This window comes from Bos indicus x Bos taurus, chromosome 12 (assembly GCF_003369695.1).
Source record: "Bos indicus x Bos taurus breed Angus x Brahman F1 hybrid chromosome 12, Bos_hybrid_MaternalHap_v2.0, whole genome shotgun sequence".
Classification (NCBI taxonomy): Eukaryota; Metazoa; Chordata; class Mammalia; order Artiodactyla; family Bovidae; genus Bos; species Bos indicus x Bos taurus.
Genome location: NC_040087.1, coordinates 48,608,711 through 48,631,697, shown reverse-complemented (window position 1 = coordinate 48,631,697; position 22,987 = coordinate 48,608,711). Strand labels below are relative to the sequence as shown.

The 22,987-nt window shown below is 40.0% G+C and overlaps 1 protein-coding gene across 8 annotated transcripts in view; it reads left to right on the top strand.

Moving 5' to 3' along the window:
* KLF12 (Kruppel like factor 12) overlaps positions 1–22,987 on the top strand; it is a 532,835-nt gene that overhangs the window by 78,097 nt on the left and 431,751 nt on the right. For 2 of the 8 annotated variants that reach the window (XM_027557685.1, XM_027557679.1), the window contains exons 1-2: positions 14,439–14,630; positions 15,902–16,000. The exons of 4 other annotated variants lie outside the window; for them this stretch is intronic. The gene's annotated coding sequence lies outside the window, so the exon portion shown is untranslated. Of the gene's footprint in view, positions 1–14,438; positions 14,631–15,901; positions 16,001–22,987 lie in introns of those variants that run through there. 2 more of the 8 variants (XM_027557681.1, XM_027557680.1) reach the window with 1 other exon arrangement.

The window sequence follows — 22,987 nt, the reverse complement described above, 5'->3', positions numbered from 1 at the left end:
TACTCAAGTTTAAGAGATGGAGGCGACTCATGGATATATATCTTGAAAATCTTGTCACTGATAGATAATTTGGCTTGTACTCTGGTTTTAAAAGACATCATATAGTAGCTACTATTTCAGTTGCTTTAAATCTGTCTTCTCAGAGGACAAAACCTGTAACCTATTCTTTGAGAGTCTAGTGAGTTTAGTTGGACCCTTTTCGGAAATAGTGGGCGGAGGTCAGAGCCCCGTCCTGAGCCTGGGGCTGGGCATAGGCTGGGGACACTTGGCCTGCTGGCCTGCTCTGTCTCTCCATCTCGAACTGACTGTCCCATCGCACTTGGTACCTCCCCAGTTACACTCTGAACCCCTTGCCCTTCCTTTTTGTTAGAAGCCCCTCTAGAGTTAGCTTTGTGGAAGATAAGGGAAACTGAAAGGCGTCCAGAAGCAAACAAAAGCTTGAAATGGAATACTAGACCATATTTTAAAAAAAATTCCTTGTCAGGTTCCAACAGCTGTGCCTGGCAGCCCATAGTTGACCTTAACCCTTCTCCTCTCATCCCTTAATGGCTCCCAGTAACTTAAAAAAAAAACAAAAAACCAAACTTCTGGGCTCTCAAGTTATGCAGAGCACTACAACTTTCTCTGACGCTGGAGTCCTGAACCTCCTTTTCCTTATCTGAAGAGTCATGAATGTTCTCTAACTCCAGGTCTTGCACTTTCCCCTTTAAGAGGTTTCACAATGGAAGGAGGAGTAAGCAGATTTTTTTCCCACCAAGTTGAATTTCACCCCCTTTCCCTCCCAAACAAGGCAGACATGGCTTTTCAATATTTTTCCACTCTTCTTTTACATGTAGAATTAAAGCAAAACAAATTATGGTAATCTTGGCTTTTTGGTTGAGTAGATTTTGGATGAGTTGAAGTTTACTGTAACTTTGAAATAACATTTTTCAGTTTGACAGTAGAGTCGGGTAACACAATTTTCATTTTCACAGATTACTTTTCTGAGCCTATTTGCAGACCAGAGCATGACAAATACATGAATAAGTTTCACTTCTTTTCTCTGCTTAGGAAACTCTTCATGTTAAATAGGATTCGTACATACTCAAAGGGATAAACTGCATAATTTTACACCTAGTGCCATATAAGTTGGATTTCTTATTCATCACACACCATATGCAGTGTTATTAATCTTTACTGTAAGTAGAATGACAAGTGAGCAATAAAAACAGGCCTTAAAAACTACCAGCAAACATACAGGGAAAAAAAAATCTCCTAACAGATGCTTCAGAAGTGACAGTCAGTGAAATTTGGGTTACATGTGTGTTGCACAACTGATGCCTTGGGGTGTGCCCTCAATATGGTTCATGGTTTTCACCTCAAATTCTAGCAGGGGCTGCATGGTGTTCTCCTTGTTTTCCTCCATACCCCTCGTTTCCTTCTTCCCCTGTACTTCCCACACCTCTTACATCCTATGACAAGCATCTTCTCTGGGTGGGAGCTGCTTGACCTTTTTCTCTTCCCTTTCACTCTTCAGGCAGGTGTTGCGTTTGTCTGTATCCGTGGTCCCAAGCGTGTCCATCTTCCCTGAACGGGGTTGAGAATTGCTTTTAAAGTGGACGGCCTCACTTAACACTTGATGCTTCCCATCACTGTGTCCTCTGCTGTCCTTACCCATTTGTACAACCCACTGTTGCTTGTTGGGCCCATTCCTGAGTCTTGCTGTGCCACCCTTTATCCTGGTCCCGGGCTTGGTGCATGATAGCCCTTGCTTCCTGGCTGTCTGTTGCTGGGAACAGCTGTGTTTGGGGTAGATGAGCGCTGGTGTTTCTTCTGTCGTCATTGCTTACCCACACCCTACTCTGTTAAATGTAAATCCCTCTTTGGATGTGTCTTGGTTGTTTCATGTGCTGAGCCACAGAGCACTCTGCCTGCAGAGAAGTTAAGACCAGCTCGAAGGCTGAAAGGCCTATTATTCTGCCCTGGGGAGTAGGTTAAAGAATCTTGATTGTGCCTGCAATTTGTGTGCAAACTCCAGAGATAAGCATCATCTGTGCACATTGATACAGAAACCCTACCTACTGGGGTATAAACCTTGTTGCTTTCTGTGACATCTTGTAAAGAACCAGGAAAAAAAACAATTTACAAGTATCCTCAGATACTTTGATGACAAAGTAAATGCCTTGCATTGATTTGTTCTTGTGGTCCATTAACAAAAGCGCCATGTATTTTTTCTTCTTCTAATAAGTTGCTTTTTAGCCAGTGTTTTGCTTTTTTTAAGTGACTAGAATGGATTTGAGAAGCAGAAGTCTTAAATTTCCAACTTACTTGTTGTTAAGACTACAAGGCATTTTGGGGAGAATGTAAAGGGCAGATTTTGACTTCCTGAAACTTCCAATTAACTTTCCTTTGATTGTTTCTCTTGATATGATTTTTGTCATGTTTTTTAAATATATAATAATGTCGTCAGTGATGTCAAGGTTTCCTGGGACATAAAGAGTTTCAGTCACTCTTATCCATCCTGGTAGATGCCCTTGAACAAAAAATTTAACTTCTCTTTCCCTGCCCATAAGATGTTAATTATAACAATTAGTCCGCACTTTGTTCATAGCAATGTCATGATGCTTTGGAATAGATGTCATGCGTAAATATGAAGTACAGTGTAACAATGGGATTTTTATCTTCTTTAACATCAAATCTTTGCTCATTAATTTTTAATTAGGATAGCTGGACTTTGAAGATGTTTAAGTTTGTGAGTCAGTCTTCTTAGTAAGATCACAGGGGTATTCCTTTTGCTTTTGTTTTTTTATTTTTACAATTTTTATATGATTTTGGCAGGTAGTTGATTTACAGTGTTGTTAGTTTCAGCGGTACAGCAGGGTAACTCAGTTATGCGTATGCATAGATCCATTCTTTACAGTGTTGTGTTAGTTTCAGCGGTACAGCAGGGTAACTCAGTTATGCGTATGCATAGATACATTCTTTTCCAGATTCTTTTCCTGTATAGGTTATTACAGAGAATGGAGTCAAGTGTCCTGGGCTGTACAGTAGGTCCTTGTGTACTCCTTTCGTTTTCACTTGGGGAAATGAGGAATGAGCAGTTCTGTCAAGAATGGAAATTAACTCAGGGCTTTTCATTTTCTGGAGAGTCTAATGTAGTCAGTAAAGTATGTACTATGTTCAGAACACCAAAAAAGTTGCATGAACGGGGAGGCGGCAGTACAGCTGCCCTGGGCTCTGATCTTGAAGCTGTCTCTCATTAGTAGCGTGCTCCTGGGTAAGTCATGAGGTGTTTTCTCATTTGTAGAATGAGTCATCTGAGCCTGCCAATCCCAAAGTTTGCTTGTGTTCTGTCCTCTTGAAACCACGTTTCCACGTCCCCACCCTTCCTTGCTTGCCCCTTCTGTCCCTGTCAGGTTTTGGACGTGGCCTCTGCGAGGGAGCTGATGTGGACCTCAGTGAGCTGCTTCTCTGTGGTGCTGAAGTTGCTGATGAGAAGACGCCAGCTCCTAACAACAGGGCCCTGAACTTTTTTTTTATGTTCTGTATTGTGCATAAATTATTTCTGGCTAAAGCATCTAGAAGTTTAAATGATCACTCTTAGTTGCTTTGACTTTCCTTTGTGAATCATCCTTGCTGTTTTGCCTAACTGGGTGGTTGTTAGTCTTTAGAGTTAGAGCTGGACTTTCTGTGTTTTGTTTTTAACCCCTTTGGGTCTAAGACTTTTGATGCTGTGAGTTGTCTGAAATACCTGTTGGAGACAGGAGCAGTTTCAAATTTAACATACCTTAATCCTAGCTATGGGCTTCCCTGGCGGCTCAGTGGTATAAAGAATCTGCCTGCCAGTGCAGGAGACGCAGGTTCCATTCCTGGGTCTGGAAGATCCTCTGGAGGGGAGGGCATGGCCCCCCACTCCAGTATTCTTGCCTGGGGACAGAGGAGCCTGGTGGGCTACAGTCCATGGGGTCACGAAGAGTTGGGCATGACTAAACAACAGCAACAATCCTATCTTATTGATGGTACACAGAAAAATTTACCGGGATTTGGAATTTTGTACAAAAAATTGTAACTTAAATTACTTTTCTTATAACTAATAAACAAGGCTTTAAATGCCCGTAACGATATTCTGTAGTCACTTGTCCCACAAAATGAGTTTGTCTCCAGTTGTTCAATGAATGAGTCTCTAGTCCCCTTTACCCTTCATTCTTTGTCTTCCTTCAGACACGCCAAAAGGCTTTCTGATTTTCCTCCACCTCCCTTTCCTTCTCATCCGTCTACTCATACACTTTTCAGCAGTATTTTTAGCACATTTTCTCATCCAGAGAGGTCAGTGCAGTAATTTAAAATTTCAGGCATTCATTTTATACTTAACATCTGCTGTGTGTGAAGCCCGGTACCCAGGTAGGGAAGTGCCACTGTTCACGAAGCATCTGTCTGGCCTTAGGAAGCCAGTGGGGGCAGTGTGTTGATGGTAAACAGCTCTAGCCTCTCACTGCTTGTCTTTGCATACGGTCTCGTGGCTTATTGAGTATGTGACTTTGGCCAGTCTTTACGTTCTCTCTACGCTGATTCCTTTTCTGTGAAATAGGGATGTTAAGCCTGCCTCCTGGGGTTGCTTGATGTTAAATGAATTAATACATTGAAAAGACTTAGTATGATCCCTAACACATCATAGTCCTTATTGTTTATTATTATATTACTGTCATTCATTGGTAGTGGTACTACTGTTGATAGTGGTAGGTGGTATTTCTTGCCATCATGATTTTTACAGTTTTATGGAAAGTTGAGAGTTCTATTATATGGAATATGTATTAAGTATAAATTATGTTTGGAGTATAGTTTTTCACCACAAATGGCAAATAAAAAAACTTTTGTCTATGAATGTTATATTTAATAAAATTCAGTTAGATTCTATATTAACCTACTGTGATACATAGTCCGTCTTTAATTATTTTAGGTGTTTCAGTTTATGATAACAAGTATCTGAAGAGTTGACTCATTGGAAAATACCCTGATGCTGTGAAAGATTGAAGGCAAAGGGAGAAGAGGGCGGCAGAGGATGAGATTGTTAGATAGCATCACATACTCAATGGACATGAATTTGAGCAAGCTCTGGGAGACAGTGAAGGACAGGGAAGCCTGGTATGCTGCAGTCCATGAGTGGCAAAGAGTTGGGCATGACTCAGCAACTGAACAACAGCAAAACAACATCAGAAGATGCTTAGTATAAGCACAGACCAAGAAAATCTCGATATAGAGTTTCCTGATAATACGGCTGTTTCCTGATTCGGTATAAGTTAATGTGCATAAGTTTAAGTGAATGCTGGTGTGGCCGTGATAGATGGAGAGCACAGGGAAGACTCCAGAGGTTTTGGAGGAAAAGCCAGGTGTTGATTGGCAGAGATGAAGAGGAGAGGCCTAGCAGCTGAAGGGTGGAGTACCTTGGAATTTTTGGAGACAGAAATAAGCAGGTTATATGCAAGGGAGAGAAAGCCAATGCCCTCCAGCTTTCCCCCTCAGCTGTGATAGTGGGACAATAGAGCAGAAAAGGAGGGATGACATTATCTAGTAGGGATTATGTTTGATTCTTCTTGATTCCTGACTCATGGCTATGAGTGGCCTGATCATGTCCAAGGGACATTGCCTTTAAAATTTAGGGAACTGAAATAGAAACTTGCTTCTGGGAAAGAATTCTCCCATTTGAATTGTATATGCTGTGTTTCAGGCCAAGACGATGGGGTGTGACGTTGGGTGGGTAAGGTAGCCTGCTTCCTGGGGTATTAACTGATTCTCAGTGTTGATAAATGGACCAATTGTGATTTCCTTTCCATGGAGTGTCAGAAAGCTTCTTTTAAGTAGAATTAGCCTTCTCAAGAGTGGGACTAGTAGAAAACGTACCAAAAAAACAGAAGAAACCTTTTTTATTTGATTCAGAATTAATTCTCAGGATTGTCTGCTGGGCAGCAGGTGAGCACCACGAGCCTGCATGCCTGTGGCATGATGTGAGAGGCTAACACACTGTGTACCATGTTTGTGATGCCACATGAGGGCTACTTTAAATTTAGACTGTCTTCCAGCGTCTGGGCTTAAAAGCAACCTGACATTGATGGGAAGTTTTCTAGTTTAATTCTCACAGTTATTGTAAGAAGTTACAGTGTCTTCCTTTTTTTATGCATAAGGAAAATGAGGCAGAGAAGATACATAATGTAGAAAATACATAATTTGTTTTAGACGATATACCTAGAAAGGTTTGGGAGCCAGACTTGGAGTATGTGTTTTCTGATTCCAAACCCTTTTTTCTCTTTTTTAATTTGACACATCCTATATTTCTTCAGTTGTGTCCAACTCTGTGCAACCCTATGGACTGTAGCCTGCCAGGCTCCTCTGTCCATGGGATTCTCCAGGCAACGATACTGGAGTGTGTTGCCGTGCTCTCCTCCAGGACATCTTCTCGTCCCAGGGACTGAACCCGCCTGCGTCTCTCATATCTCTTGAATTGGCAGGCAGGTTCTTTACCACTGGCGCCACCTGGGAAGCCCCTATTTCCTTCTACTTCATCTCAGTTCTGGTCTTTGTCTTTTGTCTTTGAGGGGGGGTTTAGGGGTGAATGGTGATGGTGTTTTGATCCTCGGCTATAGATAATTGAGTCCATCATGCTTTACCTTCCTTTGTGGAGAGGAAGGCTCCTCTCCTGCTTTATTCACGTTACTTCCTTGCTCTTTTGGTGTGCTCTTGCACTCCTCTTCCCTCGGTCATGCCCTGCTCCTCACCACCATCCAAGCATGCATTCTGACGTGGAGTATGTACGCAGGAGTCCTTGCAGAGTAGTCAGTGGTGTTGTGTATGTGTGCGCACATGTGTGTGTTGTAATGTTCATAACTGGTTCTATGCTATAAAACTCATTTTTCTTTCTTACAGTGCTCACCCAACACTGTATTTTTAAGTTCCAATTTTAAGATCCAATTTGCTGTCAGTTTTCACTTTGGCATAGTATTTCATAACATTCCCTTACTATTTTACTTTTCCATTCCCTAATGTCAGCCTAGTGCCTTCAGCTCCCATCAGTACAGTGTTGCCTTAAAGATTTCAAAACAGGTGTCTTTATGATGAATGATGAGATAGGGCTTAAACATACTTAATTTCACTAATTAACACCATATTTTTATTTTTTCCTATACTGACTCTACTAGTTTAAACATCTACCAGCTGTGTGTAAAATTTTCCTTTTTCCCAAATCACTGCAAAGACTTAACACTGTTCTCCTTTCTAATTTTACACCATTCTAATAGATAAAAAGGAATAGATTACTTTGATATGTATCCCCTTGATTTCTAGTGAGTATTACTCTCTCTCCTATTCTCCCTGCCTTATTATATTATCCTTTACCTTTATGGATATTCAGTTCAGTTCAGCTGCTCAGTTGTGTCCGATTCTTTGTGACCCCATGGACTGCAGCACGGCAGGCTTCCCTGTCCGTCACCAACTCCCGAAGCTTGCTCAAACATATCCATCAAGTTGGTGATGCCATCCAACCATCTCATCCTCTGTCGTCCCCTTCTTCTCTTGCCTTCAGTCTTTCCCAGCATCCGGGTCTTTTCCAGTGAGTCAGTTCTTCACATCAGGTGGCCAAATAATTGGAATTTCAGCTTCAGCGTCAGTCCTTTCAATGAATATTCAGGACTGATTTCCTTTAGGATTGACTGGTTTGCAGTTCAAGGAACTCTCAAGAGTCTTTTCCAACACCACAGTTCAAAAGCATCAATTCTTCGGCACTCAGCTTTCCTTATAGTCCAACTCTCACATCCACACATGACTACTGGAAAAGCCATGGCTTTGACTAGATGGACATTTGTTGGCAAAGTAATGTCTCTGCTTTTTAGCGTGCTGTCTAGGTTGGTCATAGCTTTTCTTCTAAGGAGCAAGCATCTTTTAATTTCATGGCTGCAGTCACCATCTGCAGTGATTTTGGAGCCCAAGAAAATAAAGTCTTTCACCATTTCCTTTGTTTCCCTATCTATTTGCCATGAAGTGATGGGACTGGACGACATGACTTTAGTTTTCTGAATGTTGGGTTTTAAGCCAATCTTTTCACTCTCCTCTTTCACTTTCATCAAGAGACTCTTTAGTCCTACTCACTGTCTGCCATAAGGGTGGTGTCATCTGCATATCTGAGATTATTGATATTTCTCCTGGCAATCTTGTGCTTCATCCAGTCTGGCATTTCACATGATATACTCTGTATATGTTAAATATGTATATAATATAATATACTCTGTATATGTTAAATAAGCAGGGTGACAAAATACAGCCTTGACATACTCCTTTCCCAATTTGAAACCAGTCTGTTGTTCTATGTCCAGTTCTAACTGTTGCTTCTTGACCTGCATACAGATTTCTCAGGAGGCAGGTCAGGTGGTCTGGTATTCCCATCTTTTTCAGAATTTCCACAGTTTGTTGTGATCCACATAGTCAAAGGCTTTATTGTGGTTAATGAAGCAGAAGTGGATATTTTTCTGGAACTCTCTTGCTTTTTTGATGATTCAACAGATGTTGGCAATTTGATCTCTGGGTCCTCTACCTTTTCTAAATCCAGCTTGAACATCTGGAAATTCACAGTTCATGTACTGTTGAAGCCTGGCTTGGAGAATTTTGAGCATTGCTTTGCTAGCGTGTGAGATGAGTGCAGTTGTGCAGTAGTTTGAATATTATTTGGCATTGCCTTTCTTTGGGATTGGAATGAAAACTGACCTTTTCCAGTCCTGTGGCCACTGCTGTTTTCCAAATTTGCTGGCATATTGAATGCAGCACTTTCATAGCATCATTTAGGATTTGAAATAGCTCAGTTTGAATCCCATCACCTCTGCTAACTTTGTTCATAGTGATGTTTCTAAGGCCCACTTGACTTCACATTCCAGAATGTCTGGCTCTAGGTGAGTCTTCACACCATCGTGGTTCTGGGTCATGAAGATCTTTTTTTTTTGGTATAGTTCTCCTCTGTATTCTTGCCAGCTCTTCTTATCTTCTGCTTCTGATATTCAGACCCTAAATAACTCTTACTTGGACTGGTGAAATATTCTAACTAGAGTCTCTGTGTCATTCTCCAGAGCCGCTTGCTCAGTGCTGTCAGATTTATCGTCCTAAACTTGTCACCTGGATCCTCTGCCCCAGATCTCTTAAAGGCTTTGCATCTTCTCTCTATGAAGTCAGCTCCTCTGGTGTGAACTGCTTGCCCCCATCCAGCTCCACCACTGTGATATGGTTGGTCCACAGTGTATTTTTAGTCTTGGCTTCTACACATCCTTATGGCCCTAGACATGTTTCACGTCTCTTCACTGTGCATGACTCCACATGGTGTGCCCTCCTAATTCTGTCAGAAATCCTTACTTTGTTCTTTTGCTTTTATCAAAACTTGGTTTGCACGTAGTTTAAACAGACTGACCACCACAGCCAGCTAATAAACAGCGGCAAGTCTTTTCTTGTTTTTCCATCTTCTGAGGAAATACTCTCAATTGTCTAACAAACTGATGGTTACCAAAGGGGAAATGTGTTGAGGGGATAAATCAAGAGCTTGGGATGAACATATACATACTACTGTTAAATATATATGAGATAACCAACAAGGACCTCCTGTTACAGCACAGGGAATTCTACTCAATATTCTGTGGTGACCTATATGAGAAAAGAGTCTAAAAAAGAGTAGATACATGTATATGTTTATCTGAATCACTTTGCTGTACAACTGAAACTTAACACTGTAAATCAACTGTACTCCAATTAAAAAAAAAACCCTTTGTATCTCTAACTCGTATGCATTACTTAGCTTGTCTTTTGTTTCCTTTAGTGTTTGCCCTTATCTGTGGATTTCCAGTGTGTGAACAGGATTGAACCCTTTCCCACACGCTCTGTGTACCAAACCCACGGCTTTGCTGTCACACTGTAATTGTGTCAGCTCTGGTTCAATCCATATTAAGTGTTCACATAATTACAGCTATGGAGACACTACTCAAAGGTCAACTCTTCCTTTCTTGTAGATTGTATTGTCAGGATTTTTGTTTGCTGAGTTTTTTGAAAATTCTTATCCCTCCTCTAGTCCTGAGTTGTCTGATTCTCTTCTCTTTGCCTTCGTGTTGCGTCAGGGCCTTCTTCTTGGCGTCTTGGCACTGCCCTGCCTCGCACACAGCTGTGGCCCTGCGGCCCCATACTTGTCAGTCCTTTTCCTCTCTTGAGCCATCTGTCTCCTTATCTCCTGGTTCCTCCTCCTTTGTTTACCTCCTTTGCTTTTCGTCTCCTCCTTCCTGAGAAGAGTCTTGTAGGAGAGGTACGTGTTTGACATCTAGCATATCTTTACTCTTGTATTTGATTGATGGCGTGGTTGGGTCTGCAGCACATAGGGTGGCACGTTATTTTGCTTTGGGATTTTGAAGGTATTCTCCATTCCAGCTTCCATTTGGATGCCATTATGATTCTCCATACTTCTGTTGATGACCTTTCATTTCCCCTCCCCTCTTGCCTTTTCTCTCTCTTTGGAATCTTGTAGAAGGCTCTTCCTGTTGCAGGAGTCCTGAATTTCTCAAGGATATGCAGTTGATCAGTTTTCATCAAATTTTGCAGGTTCTATCATTTGCAGCTGGTTCAGCATTCTGTCCACTTTTAAATCCTTATTTTATGGAAATTCTTTTTTTTTTTCAAACACACAAATCTCTTGTTATCCAAATTGATTCATTTACTGAGTTCAGATAGCAAGCGACCAGATAGGGATATGTCAGAGGATCCAGGAATACTGTTTCCTCCAAAGCTGGCTCCTTCAAAATTTCTTATCAACTGTTCAGTTCAGGGAGTTTGGGAAGCATGGCAGGGTCGTGCCTGGTTCATGCTGTGCTCATCTCCCCGTTCTGTTTCCTCTTTAACGCCCGTATTCCCAGGTTGAAATCCTGGACTTCAATGCCACTTTTCTTCAATTCCAATTATTATTTTGCTTCTGTTCTGTCTTTGCTTCTACTTTCTGAATGGTCATGTCATCATCATCTTCCCATCCTTTTATTTATATCATTTTGTTCTACTGTCACATTTTTAATTTCCAAAAGCACTTGTTGTTCTTACAGTAATCCTTTGTTCATGATGTCCTCTTTTTGTTTTTGAATGCATTTACAATCGCCATAATCTCTGATGGGAGCAGCAAACAGCTTCCTATAAGCTCTGCGTTAGAATGTGGGCTTCTCAGCAGAGTCACCTGGCTGGACTATGGCTTGTTGAGCCCCTGGTGGCAGGAGGTATCTGTAGGCTTGATTCTAGGACCAGTTAGCTTCTCATAGACGGATCTTCCAGACTCCTGCCTACAGGTATGGGCCAGGCAGCCATGTGAAACGTGAATGGGAAGAAAACTGGGCATCTCAGCACTCTGCTTGCCCCCAACTCTGTTCTCTGTATGATTTCCCCACCCTCACAGAGTCCCAGGACTCCTAAGTAGAGGCCCTATGCTTTGCTCTATCCAGAGACCAAAGCATTCCTCTTCCAGGATTGGAGAGGGCGGTCATGTGTATTCAGTGAAGTATTGGAAGATCTAACTAATTCTCAGAGACATTGTCAACCAGTCTCCCTGTTATAGCTTAACTTTACCCCCATTTCTAGAGTCACATGGAACTGACAGCCTCTGAGATTCTGGAAGGTTTTGTTGGTTAAGTGAGTTGCTTCTCAGTTTTCCTCCCAATTGGCTGAGCTTCATTCAGCTTTCTAGGGTCTGCTAAATCATTTACCTTACCTCCATCTGCTTTTTGCCTTTCCATATATATATATGTATTTGCTATTATTGACTCATCTCACATCCTGTGCCAGAAGAAAAATCTATTACCTCTCATTTTATTTGAATTGGAGAGAGAGTAAAAGTCAGTGTGTATCATCAATCTGTTCTTTCTTAATGCGAAAGTCATATTCTTGTTGGCTCTTTGTGTTTCCCTTTCTGTCAATCATTTATCCATATGTTTTAGCAGATTTTCTATTGAGTTTCTTGTCTTTTTCTTTGTAGAATTTCCTTATATATTGTAGTTTTAGTTCCTTATTGAGTTTCTATCCTTATGTTAACAAACTTGGGCCATGTGATAAAGCTCTGCTCTCAAAATTTTAATTTTCCAAAATGTGAAGTTAGATGTTAACACTACTGGATTCTGAGGGTGTGTACTGTTGTGTGAGACTCACACAGCGGAAGTACCACAGTGATTTAATGCCTTAAAAGTTTCTCTCTTTGTTTTAAATTACAGTCATTGAAAGAACACCTATTATGTAGCATATGATTTGTATAAGTTGTCTTGGTTGGAAATTGTAGAAACCCAGACTGGCAGAGGCTGATTGTCCCAAAATATCTGTTCTTTCCTCCTTCTGTGATAATAGAATTTTTTTCTGGAGTGTATGGCTTCCCAGAATAAAGATGACTGACATTTTCTAGCTTCTAGAGGTGACATTTTCTAGCTTCTAGAGGTGACTGAGGAAGTTCTAGCCAGTGAGATGTAAGTGGCTGCTAGGAACCCACCCGTGAAGTCACCTCATGGCTTCCTCCCTTCTTTCTTTCTGTGCATGGCATGCTGATGCAATGGCAGGACGTCTAGCTGTCATCTTAAACCCATGAGAGGGGGTCAGATTCTTGGAATGGCTGTCCTGGTGAGCTGCATTTCACGTGGTCCTGTAAGACTTGGGGGGAGGAGAACTTCCCGTACCAGCTCTGCATTCTGAATGCTAGAGATACAGGCTGCAGTTGTGTGTGTTTAAGCCACCGTCCTTTGAAATCTGCTTGTTTGCTGACACTTGCAGCTAAACCCAATCTTAACTAATATAGCAATGCATACTTGCTTAATCAAAAACAGGTTTAAGGCTTTTTGGCTTATGGGAATGGGTTCATCCAAGAGGTGAAGCGGTCTTAAGTCCTGCTCCATGAAGCAGTTTAAATTATGTCATTAGTACTCTCCTTCTCTATTCGCTTTTCAGGTTTGTTACTTTTGCTTGCTTTATTCTCAGACTGTTCAGATGTGGCAACAGTATGACTTCTGGTTTCCTCTGTCATGAAGACATTTATATTCTCAGAGAAAGAGCAAGCACTTTTTCTGATGATTTAACAGTTGTCCCTATTGCCTGTTCCCTAAACCAGTCAAAGGGGACCAGGGGAAGGATGCTCAGTTAGACCAGGGTCACATGCCCATTCCTGAGCTCCAGGCAGAGGGACATCCATTCCCAGACACAGGGACTACATGGAATTTCTCTGGAATGAAGGAGGGGCTGGTTCTCAGAAGATGCTGGGAAAATAAATATATGTTTGGTTGAATTATATATAATTACTCATCATGTTGCTGTGATTTTAAAATATATATATGTTACTACTTTCTTCCTTTTTCTGTGTTTTTCAGTAGTTCTTTCCAAACAATGTAATGAATGTTAAAATGAATGATGTTATTCATTTTGTTCATGAGGCAAATCACTGACAGTTAAGAGAGAAAAATAAAATTAATAGTGCAGGAAGAATGTACAAAGTATTCTTTGCCTGTACAGAATAGTAGATGGTAAGATGATCAGATAAAAATACCTGTGGTTAAAAAAAAAAATCGCAGTATAATTTTAATAGAGATCATTTCTTAGTGATAATTAAGCATTCCTTATTAGAGTGGTTACAGTGTATCTTAGCAGACTGTCTCAACTATAGTCAAGAAACAACCTAATGGAACTCATTTGCAATTTGTAATTTTTGCCGGTAACTCTTCTTCTTCTCCAATGAGCCTCCTGAAAAGCCCCACCCAATATCACAGTTGACTCAAGGTTCTTATAATCGGGTGGAAAAGCAAATCTCAAGAGTCCCTCAAAATGAAATGAAATATATTGTTTCTTTTGGAAAACAAATGGAAAAATATAATTTTTAAAATACATTTTAAGAATACAGGTGTTGTAGCCTGTGAACAAACTACTTCTATAAATGTTCTTTACAGCTTTATTGAAGTATGATACACAAAAACTGCACATATTTAATGTATGTAATTTGATGAGTTTGAACATCTGTGTACACCCATTATATCATCACCATAATCAAGGTAATAAACATATCCATTGCTTCCCAAGAGTTTGTGTCTTCTTGCTTTTTTTTTATGGTTCAGTTCAGTTGCTCAAGAACACTGAAAATGAGACATACTGTCTTAACAAATTTTTAAGTGGACAACATAATGTTGTTCGTTATATTTACTGTGTTGTAGAGCAGATCTCTAGAACTTGCTCTTCTTGTATTACTGTAACTTTATATCCATTGAACAGTAAGTAACTCCTCTTCCATAAACTTAAAAAATAAAGCCTTGCATAGAGGTGAGTCAGGCATTTTTAAAGATAAACTTTATATATATATATATATATTTTTTTTTTTTTTTTAAACTTTAGATTTATAGAAGAAAATGTGACAAGAGCACAGAACGTTTTCCTATACCCTACACCCTTGTTAGAAAAGCTTTGTTCCTATGGTATGTTGATTGCAGTTTTTTAACCAATACAGACACATTATTATAATAAGTTCATACCTGCTTCCCATCTTTTCAGTTTTTACCCACTGTCCTTTTCCTGTTCCAGGATTTCATCCAGCACCCACACTACATTTTGGGGTCATACCTGTTTGCCCTCTCGTGGCTATGGTACGTTTCCTGTATTTGATGACCTTGACAGTTTGTGGAATACCGGACTAATGTTTTGTAGGGTGAATCTCAACTGGTGTGTGTCCTTCTCATGATTAATCTGGGCTTAAAGGATTTTGAGAGGAGGGTCACAGAGCTGAAGTGCCATTGTTGTGACGTCAGATCAACAGAATATTCGGTCAGAATGATTTATCACTGTTGATGCTGACCTGGGTTACCTGGCTGAGATAGGGTTGGTCAGGTTTCTCCACTGTAGTGTTATCCTCTTTCTTTCTTTCCTCACTGTTACTACCCTTTGGAAGGAAGTCACTGGGTGTCTCATATTTGAAGAGTGCGGTGTAATGGTTTCTCCTTGAGGGCGAAGTGTATACAAAAATTATTTGGACTTCTTCAGCTCATGAGGTTTGTCCATTGTACCTTATTATCTGTCTGTCTCTTTTTATCTAAACCTTTGTATTAGTATAGACTTTGCTGTTTGTTGTTTAGTCAGTAAGTCAGGTCTCTTTGTGGCCCCATGGACTGTAGCCCTCTGGGCTCCTCTCTGTTCATGGGATTTTCCAGGCAAGAACACTGGAGTGGGTTGCTATTTCCTAAGCTTATGGCTGTTTATTTTATGCTTTCAGTTATAATCTAATACTACTTAATTTTGTTACTCAAATTGTACTAGGTTGGCACTGGGAACTCTTTTCTTTGGTCCTTGTATCCTTTGACAAACTCCCTTGTGTTTTTGTGTGTTTTTTGTTTTTCTCTTGTCGTTCTTTCCCTTTCCCTTTGTCTTCCCCTTCCCCTCCTCTCCCTTCCTCGTCTCTACTTTCTGGCTCTATAAGATGCTTCATGCTCATCTTGTGTATCTCCTGCCTCAGTCCTACAATCAGCCGTTTCTTTATAAGACATGGTTTCTTTTATTAGAGAATGGTATTAGAAACCAAGAACTGGGTACATGGTGTGCTTATTGCGGCTGGGGTGTTCTTATTATCTCATTTATAGGTGTAGAATTGGAGATCCCAAAGAAAAATGTTGGTAATGGAAGAGGGTAGAAATAGTTGTGGTCAGATTGTGGACTAAGAGGCCTGTCTGGGTAGTGTCTCTTCCATTCCTCTGCATTTTGGGAATGTTTTTCTCTCTGAGAATTTTTTGTGAGGTGGTTTATTTTCCTGGCCTTTCTCATGAGTCATTTATCTAAGGGCAAAGTATAAGAGAATTTTTATTAATGTTCTGACTGGCAGAGTTATTCATTGATTGATCACATCATTTTTTCTTTTTTTTTGCAGTTTGCCAAAAAGGCATACAATGAAATATGATCTGCTAAAGACTGTTGTATATTGTTTCTGACAATAAGAATAGATGCAAAATTCCTTACAAGATTATTGGTAAGCATGAAGCCCTTTAGGACTATTTAATAGATATAATGCTCCTCACTCTCTTCTCTCAACTTAAACAGCAGTTGCTCTGAGGACTTGCCTAATGTATTATAACTAGATCTACAGCCCGATTTTCACATTTTTTGGTTTTTTTTTTCGGTTTTCACATTTTAGTCTTTATTGAAAACATAAATATTATCTTGAGTAGAGAAAATCTTGAGAAACCTTCCTCAAGAAACTCTTCCTTAGAGAAAATTTTAAACCCTGTCTAATGGTATAGCACATACTGCTTTTGTCCCTTTGGATTAATTACTCAGTGCTCTTAGAATGGGCTTCCCTGGTGGCTCAGTGGTGAAGAACTGAGCCTGCCAGTACTAGAAAGGTGGGTTTGATCCCTGGATCGGTAAGATCCCCTGGAGGAGGAAATCGCAATCCATTCCGGTTTTCTTGCCTGGAAATCCCATCGACAGCGAGGAGCCTGGTAGGCTACAGTCCATGGAGTTGCAAGAGAGTCAGACACAGCTTAGTGACTGAACAACAACCAAGTTCTTTAGAAATGGGAGATTGGTAGCTTTTACTGGTTTTCCTGGTCAGGGATCAAGATACTTCTATAATCTGGATTTACTGTATTTCAGGAAAACATCAAAAAACACTGCAGCCATTATGGAAACAGAGAGTGTACACACACTCATGCACACACAGAGGTTAATTTCCGATGAGGTCTGCTATGTGTCAGGAAATTGAAGTGAGTTGTTTCATTTTCACTGCTACTGTATTAACGTGGACAGAATGGTTCTCCATTAGGCTACCATGAATTATGTTATCCTTGTCCTCCTTCTCCACACCTATATTTAGCCATCTCTAAGTAGATTCTATTCTTTTGAAGCATTTGAGCACATTATTTTTTGATGGTTGAAATGGTTTAATTTGTCAAGGGATGAGGGTCTTAATTTTATTTTTTTTCTGGCTGTTAGCAGACTAATTAGGAAAGCTTGAGCAGTGCTAGTCCTGTACTTCATCTAAACTTTCAAGTTTACAGACTTAATGAAAAAATAATATTTCACAAAGGGAATCTTCAGTTTAACCTTGTGGAGAGTGTTTTAGTCAATCAGTCAATTAGTCAGACATTGCTTATCATGCATGGGGTTTTAATACCTTTCTTCTAATTTTTTTTTTTTTTTTAACTGATGAGCCTTTGCTGTTTTCTTGAATCTCTGATTCCTATTTTACTCTTATTTCTCCATACTTTGCTGTGTCTCCTGGGATATGTGGTAAAGTTCCTGCCCATAGAGATCATTGTGCTATCTCAGTTTTAATTTGTGCCTCAGTTAATGCTTTTCTCATGTTCATTTAAATGCTTTATGAGTTTCTGTTCTCTGAAGCATGGATCTTATCTGTTTGATTGAATGACACATTGCAAATATTTAATGTTTCATATTTATGAGGGCTTTCTGAATTACTTTATTACCCTTTTGGACATACTTATCAGGTCTTACTTAAATGATGTTAAGACTCAGCAATCCATTAAGCCTTTTTCAATCAATTCAAACTGAGGCTGTAACGAGGATTCCTGTAGTCCTAACTCCCACATGTTCACCCATAGCTGAGTCAAAAGAGAGATTCTTTTCTGGGTTAGCTTCTAGGAATCTTTAGGACCTTTGACCTCTTGATATCATTGTTACAGTAAAAGCATGGACTATTGGCTGGTCAGGAGAGATGCTCCCAGGTCAGATTGATTTTCAGGATTGGGTCCTCACACTGTAAATTGCATTTGAGATCTTATCTATTAAGAATTAGCCAGTAGATAACCTCATTCTAAATATTTAAGTAAGTTATTAATAAATCAAATACATTAACAGAAAATAATAGTAGCAAACACTTACATAGCCCTTTTAAGCATATACCTATTTTCTGTGAAGCAAGTACTGTGTCATAATATTTGTTTTGCAGGTGATGAAATTATGGTGCTGATAATTTATATACTCTGATTGTATTCACACAATAGCAAGGCAAGATTGGACCATTCTGACTTGAGAGGCTGCTGTAAAAACGATACTATCCTGCCCTGAGATCTGTCCCTTCCTTTGGAGAGAGTGAGGAAGGGTGTTGGGGGAGAGAGGGAGGGAGAGAGGGAAGGAAAGTGTGTGTATAAGTCAGAGATCTGGGGGAACTTTATTGCCATATATTTTTTACTCTTTGACCATGCCCTGTGGCATGTGGGATCTTCGTTCCCCAACCAGGGTTTGAACCTGCGGCCCCTGCATTGGACACATGAAGTCTTAACCACTGGACCAGCAGGAAAGTTCCTTATTGCCGTATCTTTGATGTTGGATTTCTTTTTCATGAAGTTGAGCTGCGGGTGTTGGTGATTTTGAAGGGTTTTAGGAAATCACAGTTGTGCTGTCACTTGAAGTACTACAGTTCCTGTCTCCCCACTCATCCAAATGTTAGCCCCATTTACCCACTGCTTGCATTTGAGAATAAGTCAGCACTTTAACGTGAATACTCAAGGTCAGTTCTGTTTGATAAATATTTATCAGTCATCTCCTGTGCACAGCATTCACAAGGATACATTCTTGACCTGGGTGGGACAAAGCCTTATCCTTAAGTAAAATACATCCATATTAAATACTCAGGTGAGTAACTACACTGCAAGGCATATGAATGGTAGAAGATATTGTGGGAGTTCAGAAGTGGTAGAGAATTAGGACATAATTTGTTTGAGGAAGTGGCTTTCAAGAGAAGTTATGAACATGGGATTTCTATTAGAGATATTTGAGATAGAAGGAACCAGAGGTGCTTGGGAGGAAAGGTGTGCGTAAGTGGTTGAGTATGGTTGTTGGTTCAGATCTGTACCTGGTGGGGAATAATTTTTGAGATGTGGTTTGGGGTTGTAGTGTGAATTTTATTCATTGCCAGCACTGTGGAAATTGTTGTGACAGTGAGAATGGAAAAGAAAGGAATCAATTTAAGATCCCTTTTCTCAGGATGCATAGGGCTTGATGACTAATAGAATGGGAAAGATATGGGTGGAGGAGGAGGGTTAAGGTTGATGTCAAGCTTCTAAGGTCAAAGAGACTTGGGAGGATGAATGGAGATCAGAAGAGATGGTTCTCGCAGACGGTATAGAGTCTGCCTGCAATGCTGGAGATCCTTGGGTTCAATCCCTGGGTTGGGAAGATCCCCTGGAGAAGGGAATGGCAACCCACTCCAATATTCTTGCCTGGAGAATTCCATGGATAGAGGAGTCTGGCCAGGCTACAGTCTATGGAGTCGCGAAGAGTCAGATGCTGACTGGGTGACGAACACTTGAAATTTTCACTTTCACTAGCCTGCTTTGCTGAGCAAGGATTATTTCTATATTCACTAGAAACATTTTTTGACCACCTCAGCTGTGGAAAACCTGAATCAAACAACTGACTGTTTAAAGGGTGTGTGTTTAAGGAGTGGGGACAGCTCCATAACGGAATTGTGGAGAAAATACCTCTTCATAACAACAGCTTTGTTATGTAGCACATTCAGTGTGTCTGGATGAGGTATTCTAAGAGCCTCTTGTTCAGTCTTAAGTGGTTTGAAAATAAAGGAGAGAAGTTGTAGGCATACTTATGTTGGCACTGAGTTTGTAGGACTGGACTCCACTTCATTTCTGAAACTGTTTTTGGCTTGATGGTGGCTCCCAAGGTCTCTGCCATCCAGTGTCCCAGTCTGGGACTGCAGATGTTCAGTGCAGACACTTGGAGCATCAGATCTCAGGAGCGGTGGGTGGTCTGAGTGTGCAGTCCTGTATTTTATGCACAGGTGGCATCGCGCATACCTTTCTTCCTTGGCAATGCTCTCCATGATGGCACAAATCCTGTCTGCTTTAGATGACTATTGAATTTTAGTACTTGGCAGCATGCCTGATACATGGTAGACTCATAAAAACAGAAGTGAAGTGGTGATGAGTTGTTCCCATATCCTGTGGCAGATTAAGTTTGCAAATATGATATTCTGATGGCTGGCTGTTAGGGAACGTGTGAACTAAGGAACCTGTAGGTCTGATTTGCCCTTTATCGATTTCAGTATGTGATACCTGTAGTTGGATTGTTTCAACCTGAATATCTGTTTAACACTATACTTGATTTTTGACATTCATGGGTTCCCCCCACCCCACAATTGTAATTAGGTTTTTATTGGTCCTATATGCTTATGAATATATTTTTGGTCAGCTTACAAGTTTGCAAAAGACAAAGATGACCCTTCCTGGATTCTTATTGGGCTTGCATTGAATTTATACAACATAGTTTTGGAGAGAAAATACATTAAAAAAAAATACTTTCAGTCTCATAACTTGGTCTCTTCAGTCATTTGTTTAGGTCTGTTTAGTGTTTTTTGATAATTTTTTAGATAAAATATATTTTACTTAACAGGGAAAGGGTAAAAATTCTGTAACACAGTAAGTCTTATTAATTTTGCCTGCATATCTTCTTTTTCTAATTTTATTGAGATATAATTATACAGTTCTGTATAAGTCTGTGTAGAGCATAATGGTTTGACTTTGCATACATTATGAAATGATTGTTATAAGTTTAGTTACTATCCATCATCACACGGATACAATAAGAAATAGCTCCCCACACCCAAAAAAAAAGTTGTTTTTTTTTTTTTTCCTTGTAATGATAGCTCTTAGGATTTGCTCTACTGAGTTTGTTTTTGAACAAGCCATCCTGTGTACTTTATAAATTGACTGTAAGGTACTGTTTTGTGTTGATTTATGGACGATACGTCACATGCGAAAGGTTTCAGTTCAGTCGCTCAGTTGTGTCCGACTCTTTGTGACCCTGTGAATCGCAGCATGCCAGGCCTCCCTGTCCATCACCATCTCCCGGAGTTCACTCAAACTCACGTCCATCGAGTTGGTGATGCCATCCCGCCCTTCTCCTGCCCCCAATTCCTCCCAGCATCAGAATCTTTTCCAATGAGTCAACTCTTCGCATGAGGTGGCCAAAGTACTGGAGTTTCAGCTTCAGCATCATTCCTTCCAAAGAAATCCCAGGGCTGATCTCCTTCAGAATGGACTGGTTGGATCTCCTTGCAGTCCAAGGGACTCTCAAGAGTCTTCTCCAACACCACAGTTCAAAAGCATCAGTTCTTGGGCACTCAGCCTTCTTCACAGTCCAACTCTTGCATCCATACGTGACTACTGGAAAAACCATAGCCTTGACTAGACGGACCTTTGTTGGCAAAGTAACGTCTCTGCTTTTCAATATGCTATCTAGGTTGGAAATAACTTTCTTTCCAAGGAGTAAGCGTCTTTTAATTTCATGGCTGCAGTCACCATCTGCAGTGATTTTGGGGCCCCCAAAAATAAAGTCTGACACTGTTTCCACTGTTTCCCCATCTATTTCCCGTGAAGTGATGGGACCAGATGCCATGATCTTCGTTTTCTGAATGTTGAGCTTGAAGCCAACTTTTTCAATGTCCTCTTTCACTTTCATCAAGAAAGGTTTGGGACAATACGCATGGTCGTGTGTGCAAGTCAAGTTCTGTGTGGTCAGCATGGCCATCTTTGCTTCCACTCTTAGTCCAGTGATCTTTCAAGCTGAGGCTAGAGATATTTGTAACATTTCCATTTTTCTCTTAATTGCATTAAGTTTTTGAAAGTTAATATTACTAAATATTACTAAAGCTAATATTTCTAAATAATAGTCCTTTATTTTTTTGTTTTGTCCTTTTTCCAAAAGGAATATTTTTTTTTGTAGTAAATCTTTAATAAGATGAAAGCACAGGAATGGCATTATTTCTTTATTTTAAAATGTCTTACAAAATTATGTTTTCTTGTGTAACATGTTCCAGGTATGATATTAGAAGTATGAGGGAACCCAAAGATTTTACCAGGCCAACTTGTCAGAGGGACTCATAAATTAAAATTATGACATTGACATATTGTTAATTGATAATCAGATTCAGGGAGACAGTACTTCTTAAAGAGCTTATTTCTTTAAAGCGAAATTGTTTGCTTTCACGAAACTTTTCCAGGAAGGCATGTAACATGAAAAGTGAATTCATAGCTATTTTGAAAATAGTAATCTGCATTTTAATAATGTGAAGCATTTTTTTCCTGGGAGGTTATCACCCCTCAGTTTTACATGTTTTACATTATGCTGTAAATCTTATTTGAATAATTTTAACATTTCCAAAACATAGTTCAGAAAGCCATTTAAAAGAAACAGAGTGTTTGAAGTTAGACACAACCTTCTTTCTTAGTTAAGCAGTCAGCTTATTTTACCTGAATATTTATTTGCTCTTAAGTCAGAAATACCTTGAGCAAAAACTATTCTCTGGGTTAAGATTTTTAATGATGTGAACCTTAGGTTAATAGGGCTCTTTTATTCTGGTCATCTGTTTTGTGAATGGAGTGGTGATTGGCAAGTGCATTTACTTTCATATAAAGCTTGAATGATGTGGACCGACTGGAGACCCTTACATGACCTCTCCATGTGGAGTTGCGTTGTACCTTCTCTTCCTTCTTACATTGCTTTCCTGGGAGATGACCAGCTGTGAGTTTCTCAAGATCAAAGGTGATATCATTTCTGTGTCTATAGCCCCGGTATGTCCAGCAGGGCCAAGCAATAGTATGTGCTTAATAAATGTGGGTTGAATGAGTACAACTAATTGTATGTATTAATATGTATAGCAGACATTGTTTGCTACTGACAAATTTTCTTTCTGAAACATTTTATTTTTAAATAATTAGAGGTTATTTAAGTGGGCACAGGAATTTTGCCCACTATGCTCCTGAGATACAAGGGAGATCTGGAACTCCTTTATCCTGTTACCCCTGATGGTAATATTTTGTGTGACTGTTGTGCAAAATCAAAGCCAAAAGATTGATCCAATCTTCTAGGCTTATTCAAATTTTGCTAGTTTCACATGTACTTAATGTGTGTGCTTGTATGTACAGTTCTGCATGGTTTTGTCACATGTGCAGATTTATTTAACCACTGTCACAGGCAG